Raw genomic sequence first — 12,564 nt, 5'->3', positions numbered from 1 at the left:
TTTGCAATGAAGGACAAACCTGTTGTATGACCTCTAGGACTCCAGCAAGACCTTCAGCTTGCTACAGAGTTTAAGAAGATTTTCCTTGCAGATGTACACAATTAATCAGGACCAGTTACTGCAATTAGACTATTGGCCAAGCAGGTGGAGCTTCTGAGGTACAATAAAGAGCATGCAAGTGTTGAGCAATTAGATGTTATATAGCAAGGGAAATAGAGTGAAAAAATCAGTTTGCTGTTATCAAGGTAACATAAGGGAAGAGTCTATGTCTGTCTGAAACAACTGATGCCTAAAAACCCGCACTGGTAATCTCTAGAACTAGCTAGAGGAAATTTGAAACTTTTGGTCAAGGGAGAAGGATCAAGGAGAAATATGATCACCAGAAATCAGTGGATAGTTTATGTCTGACAAAGTTATCAGACCTCTGTGGAAACAAAAATGAAAACCACCACAGTGCAAATAAACCCTCCTCTTCACTTCTTATACGATGAAAGAAAAAGATAAGATCCTATAAGACATGTACACCCATGGTGGATTCATGTCAATGTATGGCAAAACAAATACAATATTGTAAAGTTAAAAAATAGAAAATAAGCTAATTTAAAATGTGAAAAAAAAATCCTATAAGATGAAAAAAAAAAAAACTATGGAAGTGTGGTATCTGCAAAGATCATCATGAAGTTTTTGAAGATTAAATAGAAAATTTGGGCCAAAGACACCAGAAAAAGCAATAAAAAAAAAAAAAAAATCTGAGTTAAGATTGTTTGGGTCAATGAGATGGCCAAGTTTCAGAAGACAACTAGTTCACAATGTGAGAGTGAATGAGTATAATAAAGGCAACAAAAGCAAGAAGGCCAAAGACAACAATAAGGACCTGAAAATTGGGAATATTTTTGTTGTTTTGGTTGAGTTGCTCAGTGCCATCGTACTCTTTGAGAACCCATGGGTATATTTTGCATGTAATCAAATACAGACTCACCAAAGATGGATGCTGATAAATCCTAGGAGTGATATAATATGCATCTATTTAGTAAAATCAAGTTTACTATTTTGTCTAACAGCACTCACTTGGCTTGCTAAATTAAGGTAAGTATACCTTCAGAGGGACATCATGATACCATAAGGTAATACTGTTAAACCAAATCACTATCATGGTAGTGATTCCAAAAGGACTGGTGAAGCAGGAAAGATAATACCTATAAAGGAACATCATGGAAATCTGATAACTTCAGCAGCACTATATCTTAAAATTATCTCAAGGATATCCAAAATCAGTTAATTCAGAACTTTCTGGATAATTAAATTAAAAATATCTAAGGAGAAAAGAAATAGGATTTTCCCAGCAATATGTGACTACTCTAAAAATAATCCCAAACTTGTATCTGTCAGGTAACCAAAGATGATCAATAAAAAGTTCACCTGTTTTAAGAGTAGCAGTAGGCATGTATGCTGAAACATTAATTTTAATAGTTCGTACTGTACCAACAACTAATGCTTAGTCAATCACTCCATGTTATGGCCCTCAGATTGTTAGCTGATCTTAAACTCAATCTCTTTTTTTAAACTTACTCTCTGCTTTCCTAACTATTCTCTGCCACACAAAGCTCAGGACCAAGTGTTTGCAGCTAATAAATGGGCAAATGTGCTGGAATTCCCCTTTGATGTTCATGTTTAGTCTCTAAGTTGTATCTGACTCTGTGGTCCATGGATTGTAGCCCATGAGGCTTCTCTGTACATGGGATTCTCCAGGCAAGAATACTGGACTGTGTTGCCATTTCCCTCTCCAGAAGATCTTCCTGACCTAGGGATGAACCCTGGTCTCCTTCATTGGCAGGCAGATTCTTTACAGCTGAGCCACCAGGTAAGCCCTAGAATACCTCTTAGCAAAAAACGTAATATGTCTTGTTCTTCCTTAAATGTACAATCTACTATTTCTGTTATGGTCAATGCCTTTAATGTTTTTATAATTACTCATGTTTTTTCTAAGATGGTTAAGAAGTAAAAACGAGAAGATACTTGTATGCTGATATGCTATGAATAACCCTCAAAGTTATTCTTGCCTTTTAGAATCCTATGTCAGAAATACATAAGTTTTAGAAGCAAAATTTATTTTATTTAGTAGAGATATTTTTTCAAAGACAGCCTAATGTTCAGATAAGAAAAAAAGGCCTTGTATCTGCAATGCTATCAAAGCAAGATAATTATATTTTTTTGTCAACGAAGTAGATATAAAAATAACAAAACAATAGACGTAACATTTACCCTAGTAAGTCATTGCTCTAGAGAAATGTTGAATATTTTTAATAGGACTCTTCAATTAATATTCATTTGTGCAGTAAAATTATTATAATGAACAATACAAAGCAATGAAGCATTGTAAATGAAGGTAGATTTCTTAAAAGCTTAAAGAAATAAATTATTTTTGAGTGTTTAAATATGATTTATATTTCATGGAATTATGTTTTATCTATTTTAATATACTCTGTAAGTCACAGAACTTATTTCAAACTGGCAATATAACAAAGTAATTTTTGTGTCATTAGATGTTTTCATTTTTCAAACATCAAGAAAGCTAATTTTTTTAAAAAACCTTGGGATTTTCATTTGTATTTTTTCATAAGTTTTCATTTGATTTTTAAAAAGTATAATTTTTACTTGAATAAAACACACTTTCTAATAGTAACTGTAATTGCATTAATAAAAAATAATTAACATTTGTTTGTCCCCTGCTATGAGCCAAGACATGACTTATATGCTTTCTAGGGGAAATTACTTTTAGTCATCACAACCCTGTAAGGCAGATAATTTTATTAGTAGGAAATTTTGCACTGATAAAGATAATAGGAGTCCAAAGTTCTGAAGCTGATGAATGGAAAACCCGGGTCTGTTGGAAACCAACATGTTTTCTTCATCTATAAGCAATACTATCTCAAAATATAAATCTGCCTATGTGTAAGAATGTAGAGAAAAATGTACCAACCAACATATAAGCAAAACAGTCAGGTATGGTTCCTATAAAGCACCCTGGCCCCACTGGCAAAGCTCAAAAGGAGTGGAGAGGGTTGCATATGATGGTCATGTGTATGACTACCATCAGTTCATTGTCATCACTGGCTTCTGCTGTTGATCATTCTTGGAATTCTTGAAGCCATCTGTAATCAACCTTATTAGTAAATATAATTTCAGGTCATTATGTGGTATAAATGAACTGCTGTTACTTGCTGTAAAACAACTCCTGCAGCTTTTATTTAAAAATGTTTACATTTGAACAGTTATGTTATTTTTGTGGGAAAGAAGTTTTATTAACTTTTTCCTTCCAAAGCCTGTCACATGGCTATACACAATGAAGAGCTGACAAATTCTATTCCTATGTGCAGTTTGTGTATAAAGAATGCATGTGAATGAAATGAACTATGCATTGTTAGTTACATGTACTGTAACTATAGCATTGTTACATGTACTGGAACAGTGAACCCCAAGGCTGAACTGAACTTTAACAAGGTAATCTTTTCAAAAAGGAAAGAAGAATATCCTGATTCTATGCTTTTTTAATATTAGAATATAGATTTATGAGGAAGCCAAGAGGGAAAAGAAAAATACAAATTATTCTTCTTTATTTTTTGAATAGTATGTTTTCCTTCTTTGAAAAGTTGTTTATGCTTTATATGTTGCAATTCCAACATAATAATGGTTTTGATCCAGGTCAAATAAAGCATGATTCCAGAGAATACCAAAAGGTAATAGATGATAAAAAAAAACAACTTATTCTTTTGTTAGATTACAAAAATATTTACACTAAAATTCACTCATACATTATGAGTTTTTGAGGTATAGATGCATGGCACATGTGTTTCCTATTATTACTTAAAATAAAAGAACCCACAGTCATAATTATGGCTCCAACCTACTTTTTTTTCATTGCATTGATTGTATTTGATTTGAAACCAACACAAAGCCTTATAAATTTGAAGCCTTATAAATTAAAATGGTCAATAAAACTCCCCAAATGTACATTTCTAAAATTCTAACATTAATATATTAATAACATCAATGTTATGTTTCTTGTCATCTCCCCAGAATTTCTGTGGTGAAGTTCCATTGAGAGGTCCTGAAAAGGCCTTACATCAGCACTCTACAAGTAATTTTTTATTTCCCCTCTAACTCCAAACCTTGATTCTTATAGTTCTGAGAATTGAATCACCATTCTCCAATTCACCCAAGCTAAAATTGTGTTATTGGCATTGATTAGTCCCATAGCTAATTCTCTCTGCTTAGCTAACTAGCCAAGAGATCTTCCTGACTGAGTCTTCCTTCAAAATCTAGAGTCATCTCATTCTTTCTATTTCCTCTGCCACAACCAAGATCCATGTCACATGCATCTCTTATCATGCATACCACAATAAACTCAATGCCGTTTTAAAAAATACACACACACATTTACCTATCAATGAAATAACTAGTACTTAGATATCATTTAATAGCTGTAACTTTTGTAAAACTAGTTAATCCATGAAATTCACTTTTCTCAACTAGTAAATGACAATAATAATACCTAACCAAAACATCTAATATAAAGCTTAAAGTAAAATGATTTTATAAAAATATTAATCTTATGGAATATGCCCATAACTGGAAATATCATTTATTCACCCTTTTGTTTTTAGTCTTTCCTTTCTTTAATCAGTCAATCATTCATTTAGTCATTCATCTATTTATTTATTCAATGATAATCATTTGTTTGGGAGGCACTGAGCTAGGTCCTGGAAGTACAGATTTATTTCATGTGAATATAGATTTACACTGTTAAATCTCTTATTCCTCAAAAAGGATTAAAGACATTTCAATTCCAGAGCCCACAAGCATATAATTACTTTTTGCTCTCTCTAATTTGGTCTCTGCCTCAAGGAATGTACAACACACCAGGGTAACCACTGTATCTGTTAATACTGTAATGTTTAAAATACTATTACAAAAGCATTACAGTAATTTCCAATTCATACAACATACATAAGTCAGAATAAAAGTTAGGGAAAGACTTTAAAGGGGAGACACTGAAACTGATATTTAATAGACCAGTATAAATTAGCTAAACAAGTAAAGGGTAGGTAGAAGAAGACAGATAAAACTACATATAAGGATGCAGATATAGGAAACAGTATGGCATATTCAGGGATTCCAAGATGGCTCAATGATAAAGAATCCACCTGCCAATGCAGGAGACAAGGGAGATACAAGTTCGATCTCTGGGTCAGGAAGATCCCCTTAAGGAGAAAATGACAACCCACTCCAGGATTCTGGACAGGAAATCCAATGGACAGAGGAGCCTGGCTGGCTACAGTCCATGGGGTCATAAAAGAGTTGAACACAACTGAGCATATGGTATATTCACATCCTTAGTTATAGAATGAGGTTATAACTATTTAAAGAGAGTTTTATTGATATTATTAGAGTCTAATTATGAAGATAATATACTTCATTTTTAGTTACATGTGCAGAAGAGAATTATTTTGAACTTCAAAGTGAATATATACTAAATATGAATATGTACTGCAAGCATTTTTCTTTTTTAGAAAGCAGATTGCCATAGTTTGTATTCCTAGGAAACACTCTGAGACAGTAGTTTGCCTGAAGGAAGTTTACTTAGAACGCTCTGGCCATAAGACTTATGAAAGAGTGAGAGAGGTGATCAGTTGTTGAGTGTGGGCTGTTCTTGGGGAGGGGATTTACTTTGGGTGAAGTTGTGAAGGTCAGCTCTAGGATAAGGAGTCAGTTGTGAAGCATATACACATATCTTTTTAGCTAGAAGCGCCTCTGTCCTCAGGTGGGATTTGTACAAGAAACTACAGCGTCTGCAAGATTTTACCCATTGCCCATGTAGGATCCACTGGCTACATACAATACAGTCAACCATCTGGGAACAACTTTTCCAGGATCCATATGGCTCTCTTTTTCTGGGTAAATTTAAAAAAGGAAGAGCATGAGGATAAGTTAGGTTCCTACCCCTGTATCTGCTCTTGACATCTCAATTGATACCAGTTGGCTCCCTCCATTATTCTAGATCATCTTCATTGTAAATTCCCTTCACTCTTTGCCAGTACCTAGGCTAGGCTACATAAGACTGGGTGAGTTTACTTTTGATGTGACTCAGATGCAGATATAGATCCTCAGAACTGTCACCTTGCCCTTCTATGTTTATAACCCCTATACTTGTCTATCTAATGTCCAGTTGGATAGTTAAATAATAAAACCCACCCTCATGGATCATCTTGGTTCCAAATATGTTATTCCTTCTTTACACTGTATATCAGTATCCCTAACATTCCCCAATAATCAATTACTATAGTGGTCATGTACTCTTTACTTTAGCCAAGGGATGGTGACTCCTTTCTGTTTCCTAGGATCACTTCTTGACTAACTACCCTGAAAGTGATGGTAGGGGAGGCAGGAAATGTTTAAGTATTAAATTCATAAATTACTTAGGATGCTAAGTAGACCTAGGCCCATACTTGCAATACAAAATGATTTCCAAAATAATATGCAGCCAATTAAGCATCAATGTACATCTAAGATGGTATAATGTCTTCTGTATATATGGAGGATGCTTTAACTTATGCTGACATTATATATTGTACAGAATTTTTTTCTCTACTTCATTAAAATATCACATATTTAAATCTTTAACTATAACAGGAAGTTATTGAAATATTCATAAAAGACAATTCTTAGAGGAATAAAATGAAAGCTGACATTTTAATCCTGTGGCACTATTACTCACTATTTCAAAGAAAAAGGGAAAAACACCAACTATAGAGTCTTGAATAAAAAGTTCTGAAACCAGGATGGTGACAATAGATATAATAGACAAAAAGTTGGTGACTACTGAAGAGACTTAACAAAGTGTTCATAAACTACCATGAGATGCTATAGTGTATAACCTCTGTCAAGCAGAATATTTAATATACTTTTGTGACTTTTCTATTATTGTTTTTCATAATTTTTTCTTTAGTATTCAAGGTATAATGTTATCATATCTCCAAACTTCAAACAACATCTTTGGAGAGCACATTTACAAAAAACTCACCAAGGCAACTTAGATCACTAGATTTAGTGAAAATTTACAAACTGGCTGGGATTTCATTTGTGAGGGTGCATTTTCTTGTGCTCTTTAATTAGCAGTCATTCACTTTAGGCCAAACTCTGGGGCTTCTGTCTCTATCACATATGAAAGGATACTATTATACTTATTTTAAAGTCTGGTTTTCTTAAGTGTGTAGAGGATGTTTTCATGTCCTAAAGAAAATCATCAGCACTTTTTACAAACTACATTATTATTGCTATTATTTTTGTGTATTTTAGAGTAATTTAAGTCTTACAAAACATATTGTCATAAATATTTGGACCTCACAATGATTTCAAAATGTATAAGTAAAGAAAATTACTTCATTTAGAGACAAAATAACTAATGTTTCAGATAGATTAGGAGAAAAGCCAGGTTTTGGATTTCTAAGTTTTCATGCTTTGAAAGATTTTCATTTTTTAAGTTTTCATAGATACACAAAAATGAAAGAATGCTGGAAAGAGGAGCAGTTCTCTGTGAGGAAAAATCAGCACTAGTTACCATCCAGACAATCTATGAACAACTTTGAAACATAGGTAGTCTCTTATTCACCTCTTCCTCAGAGATAAAATGGGAAGTCAATGCAGATGGCAAGATTGGACTCTTATCAGTAAACAGTCATTCAGACCCACAGGAAGATATAGTTTTATTCTATAATTATAACTCTCAGAAACAGCAACCCACTCCGGTATCCTTGCCTGGAAAATTCCATGGACAGAGGAGCCTGGTGGGCTATAGCCCATGGGGTCGCAAAGAGTTGGACATGACATAGCGTGCAGATGCGCACACACATGTGAGTACACACACATACACACACATAAAGTCATCATTAAAGGTTGCCTTCCTCAAAAAGAGTTTAGAAATATGAAAGTCTTGACTGTTAAGACTCAATGAAGCAAATGTTTCAGCATGTATTTTTAACATACTTGCATATTGTTTTTAATTAAAAAATTATATACTCTAATTTTTAGAAACAATGTATTGCAAGCCTTGAAATATTTTCATTTGAGACCCATAGAGACAAAAGACACCAAGGCCTCAGATATAGGTTCAACAATCAAGATTTAGAGAATATTTTTACCAATATGCATGAAAAAAAGATAGGAGAATCATTAGGGTGGATTAATTCAGTGTTCATGTTTGGGTTAGGCCTGCTGAAACACACAAACTGCAACCTCTTTAACAAGGTATTACTTTTTATAGTGAGAACAATGTCTAGTCATGTCAATCCCATATAAAATTAGGATAAAGGGGGAGGAGTATCTGTACTTACTTATAGTTAAAAATAACATTTTTAGTCTATCATATGACTATGCCATTTTTATTTTTATATAATTCCTAAAATATTACTTCAAAATTGACTATTATAAACAGTAGGAAACATAAATCATATCATTTATTATTTAGTTCAGGCTCTGATGATTGGACTTATGTTAGTGGTTAAATTACTTAGCCTTCCTAAACTTATATCCCTCCTCTTTCTCCAGCCCCTGAGGTGACTAATTATAGTAAAGTACTTTACATACAGATGTATTTTGTCTATAGGAGAAAAAATTGTAAATGTTTTCAAAATGATTCACAATGTGAAAATATGACATGTTTTCCATTTTTAATATGAAGACCCCTAATGTGGTTCCTTAACTAGGTATGATCCACAATTAATGTAATTCCTTAGGAATATTGGAATCCTTAGGAATATTGGATCTCTTAACTGAAAAAAGATTTTTAAACATTTGAATATGTTTACTTATATCTATCACTTAATCCTTGATTTCAACTTTAAAAATACTTATTATGATATTTTACTTTCATGAGAACATTTGCTTTGTCCACCCCTGAAGTTACATTAGCTGCATTTATATTAAGCCATGATTCAGAATTTCTAAAGGTCAATAACACTGCCTTTAATCCTATATTAGCTTTTCCCCCCAATTTTGATTAGTAGTTTCAATGGGCTAAGAATTATCAAGCTGTGTTCATAATAAGACTATACAATGTACTACCCATCTATTTCTTTCTGAATAGAAGGGGTGTAAAGTTCTGAAAAAAAAAAAAGCTAACTATGATGATGTTGCACTAGGTTTCTATTATAGGAGATTTGCAACCACCTAGTTAAGTGAGCCTTGACAAGTCATATTATTTCTCTGGATCTTTTTATTTTTGCCCATGTAATCAAATCTGTGTCTTTCTGTCTTGAAAGAAACCTTTTCTCTGAAGATATTTTTGTTCACCCTATTACATTTTTTTATAGCTTTTCTATCCAGATAAATGGAGAAGGAAACGGCAACCCACTCCAGTATTCTGTTCTGGATAATTCCATGGACAAAGGAGTCTGGCGGGTTACAATCCATGGGGTCACAAAGAGTTGGACATGACTGAAGTGACTGGGCATGCAGCACACATCCAGATAAAAGATTTTGTTTCCAAAAATAACTATCACATATTGCTACTCTTCTGACAAGTTTTAGAGAAGAAAATCTAAATGGAAATATATTATTAAGAAATATTAAAGGAAAAATAACTTGTATTTCTTTATCACTTCAATTATTTGCCAAATATGAAGTAATGAAATACTAGAAAAATGGGTACTTGATTTACATTAAGAATAATACTCATTGTTTTGAATTTTAAAATATATTTCTTATTCCTGATAAAGTGTCAAGGTGAAAATACACATATAAAATTGACTAAAAGTAGAATGATGATATGTCTACAAGTAAAAGAGGCATAAACCTTTCTGAACTGGATGTAACTAGAGAAAATGATGATACAAAAGTATTCTTTTGGAAACTGCAAAATGGAATTGATCTATAACTGATTTAAAACATGCAGGTAAGCAAAAAAAGAAAAAGAAAACTAAGCAGGACAGGAAGAATAGAGAGTAAATCCTATTTATATAAATTACTTCCTCCAAATCTCAGTAGTTCCAGAAGTAAAAGCAGAGGGAAAAATAAAAAAAAAAAAAGCAATGAAATAATTTGAGACAATTTTCCAACATTAAAAACAAAAAGTTACTAGAGAGAAAGGACCTACATGTGTCCAAAATATTGGTTAAATAGAAACTCAGAGAGAAGTATGTAGGACTTTCTCAGGGAAAATAGAGGTAAAGAGTGTATATGTATATGCCTATGTATGTATACATAAGGAGTATTGAATGATTTGAACTTTGGAATTCTCATTGATAACATTGGAAGTTAGGAGTCATTGCAACAATGCCTTCAAGTTCTACAGAAGCATGTTTTCTAACCAGAATCTAGAGTTCTATACTCAAACATCCGTCCAATCAAGTCTCAAGTTTAATTACAGACATCAAATATTTAAGTTCTGAAAGACTGACTGCCCATATATAGCCTCTCTTAAGAAGTGGATGGAAATTAGCATCTATCAAAATAACAAAGCAAAATGAAATTGATAAATATGGGAAATAGAAAATCAGGTTCAACACAAGAGAGAAGTAAAATAATATCCTCAAGATAATTGTAAATGCATATCTTGTTAGTCAGATCTATAGATTAAGAATGCCAATTTGAAGCAGGTCAAAATGCAAAAGCTGGGAAACAAACAAACATACATGTATGCTGTCATTATACACACCTCTGACTTGATGGAACTAAAAAATTAACTTCAGTGTTCTTCATATTATTCTGTTATCTATGATTCTAGACATTTTTTCCCATGACCAGCAATAAATGTAGAAAGTCTGGAAAAAAATAATGTTTAGAATTTGAAACCAAATCACTGATATTCTATATGTAAATTTTATGTGTTTCTCCTTAAAAATTATGTCAATAATAGTATAAACACTATAGTTGCAATGTCCAGAGAATAGTAACAATGGGATTTTTATTTCTAACAGACTAAAAAGCCTTTTACATCTTTATTGAGATATTCAGGATTCATCTAATATTTTCATGAATAATAAAAATATACCTAGAAGTGCATTTTGTTGGAATATTTCAAGAGTAAATTAGTGAGGCTTGGTCACTGAAAACTCCTTAATGCCTAATAATATAATAAAATATTTAAGGAAATTCAGGATAATCAATACTATCATGAAGACACTGTTTTAAACACTGGCAACCATAATGTGTGTAATAGTGGGTTATCATATATAGATCTGAAAATATGTATTAATAGTTTTTTAAATGCTCTATTTAAATTAACAAGAAATTATATATTAAATATTTTAGCAATAAATTATTTCTTTGAAGTACATACTTTCTGTCTTTCAGTCCTAAAATATAGGTTAATTGAATAATTTATTTCAGACATGATAGAGAAAAAATCTGAATTATTATATTTGCTGTTCAGTTGCTCAGTTGTGTCCGACCCTTTGCGGCCTCATTGCTGCAGCATGCCAGGCTTGTATCCAGAAGTAAAGCTGATTTAATTCCATTAAAATGAGTTATTACAAAATTTAGATCCAACTAGTATTTTTTCCCCTGTTTTGTTATTTTGTGGCTAACATATGTCTTATTTTAAATTTAGCTATAAATCTAAGCAGTTAGGGAAACACACAGAATCCTAACTGCTTCATTGTCATTAGTGCATGGAAAAATAAAGGATGCTTATAGAACTTTTTTTTTTTAATAAATACAGCTCCAAATTGTGTTTTTTTCCCCAATATAAAAAACTAGGTGTGTAATAGAAATGAATATTATGTGAAGAATCTAGTTTTATTTCTTGGAATTGGCCATTTTCAGCTGCTGCTGCTAAGTCGCTTCAGTCGTGTCCGACTCTGTGAGACCCCATAGACGGCAGCCCACCAGGCTCCCCTGTCCCTGGGATTCTCCAGGCAAGAATACTGGAGTGGGTTGCCATTTCCTTCTCCAATGCATGAGAGTGAAAAGTGAAAGTGAAGTTGCTCAGTCGTGTCCGACTCTTAGCGACCCCATGGACTGCAGCCTACCAGGCTCCTCCATCCATGGGATTCTCCAGGCAAGAGCACTGGAGTGGGGGGCCATTGCCTTCTCCCCATTTTCAGCTAGAAGGACATTTTTTACATTTGCTGAAATAGGATTGTATGACAAAAAATTAAGTCTGTGGGGAAATTTGTGAGTTCAGCTTTGAACAGCTCAATTGGAGTCTATGGACTGTAAATCTATCCATTAAGCAACTGGATTCTAGTTTGGCGCTCATGAGAGAGATATGAATTAGGATGTAGATAAGTCATAAAGTAAGTCCATTAAATAATCCAAGGGAGTACATAGATTAATCCTGGACTGGACTAAGATAGAATCCCAAGACATATCGATATTTAAGTTGTGCTCTGTTGTGCTTCGCCACTCAGTTGTGTAAGACTCTTTGAGACCCCATGGACAGCAGCCTACCAGATTCCTCTGTCCATGGGGACTCTCCAGGCAAGGATACTGGAGTCCATTGCCATGCCCTCATCCAAGGAATCTTCCAACCCAAGGATAGAACCCAGGTCTCCCACATTTCAGGCA

General features: G+C 33.3%; 1 pseudogene across 1 annotated transcript in view; it reads right to left on the bottom strand.

Annotated features, from left to right (window-relative positions):
* Nucleotides 1-12,564, bottom strand: part of LOC145509217 (protein CFDP2 pseudogene) — an 837,797-nt pseudogene that overhangs the window by 784,359 nt on the left and 40,874 nt on the right. The window lies entirely within an intron of this gene.

This window comes from Giraffa tippelskirchi, chromosome 1 (assembly GCF_054371585.1).
Source record: "Giraffa tippelskirchi isolate mGirTip1 chromosome 1, T2T-mGirTip1v1.2.pri, whole genome shotgun sequence".
Taxonomy (NCBI): Eukaryota; Metazoa; Chordata; class Mammalia; order Artiodactyla; family Giraffidae; genus Giraffa; species Giraffa tippelskirchi.
This window is presented reverse-complemented; position numbering and strand designations above follow the sequence as displayed.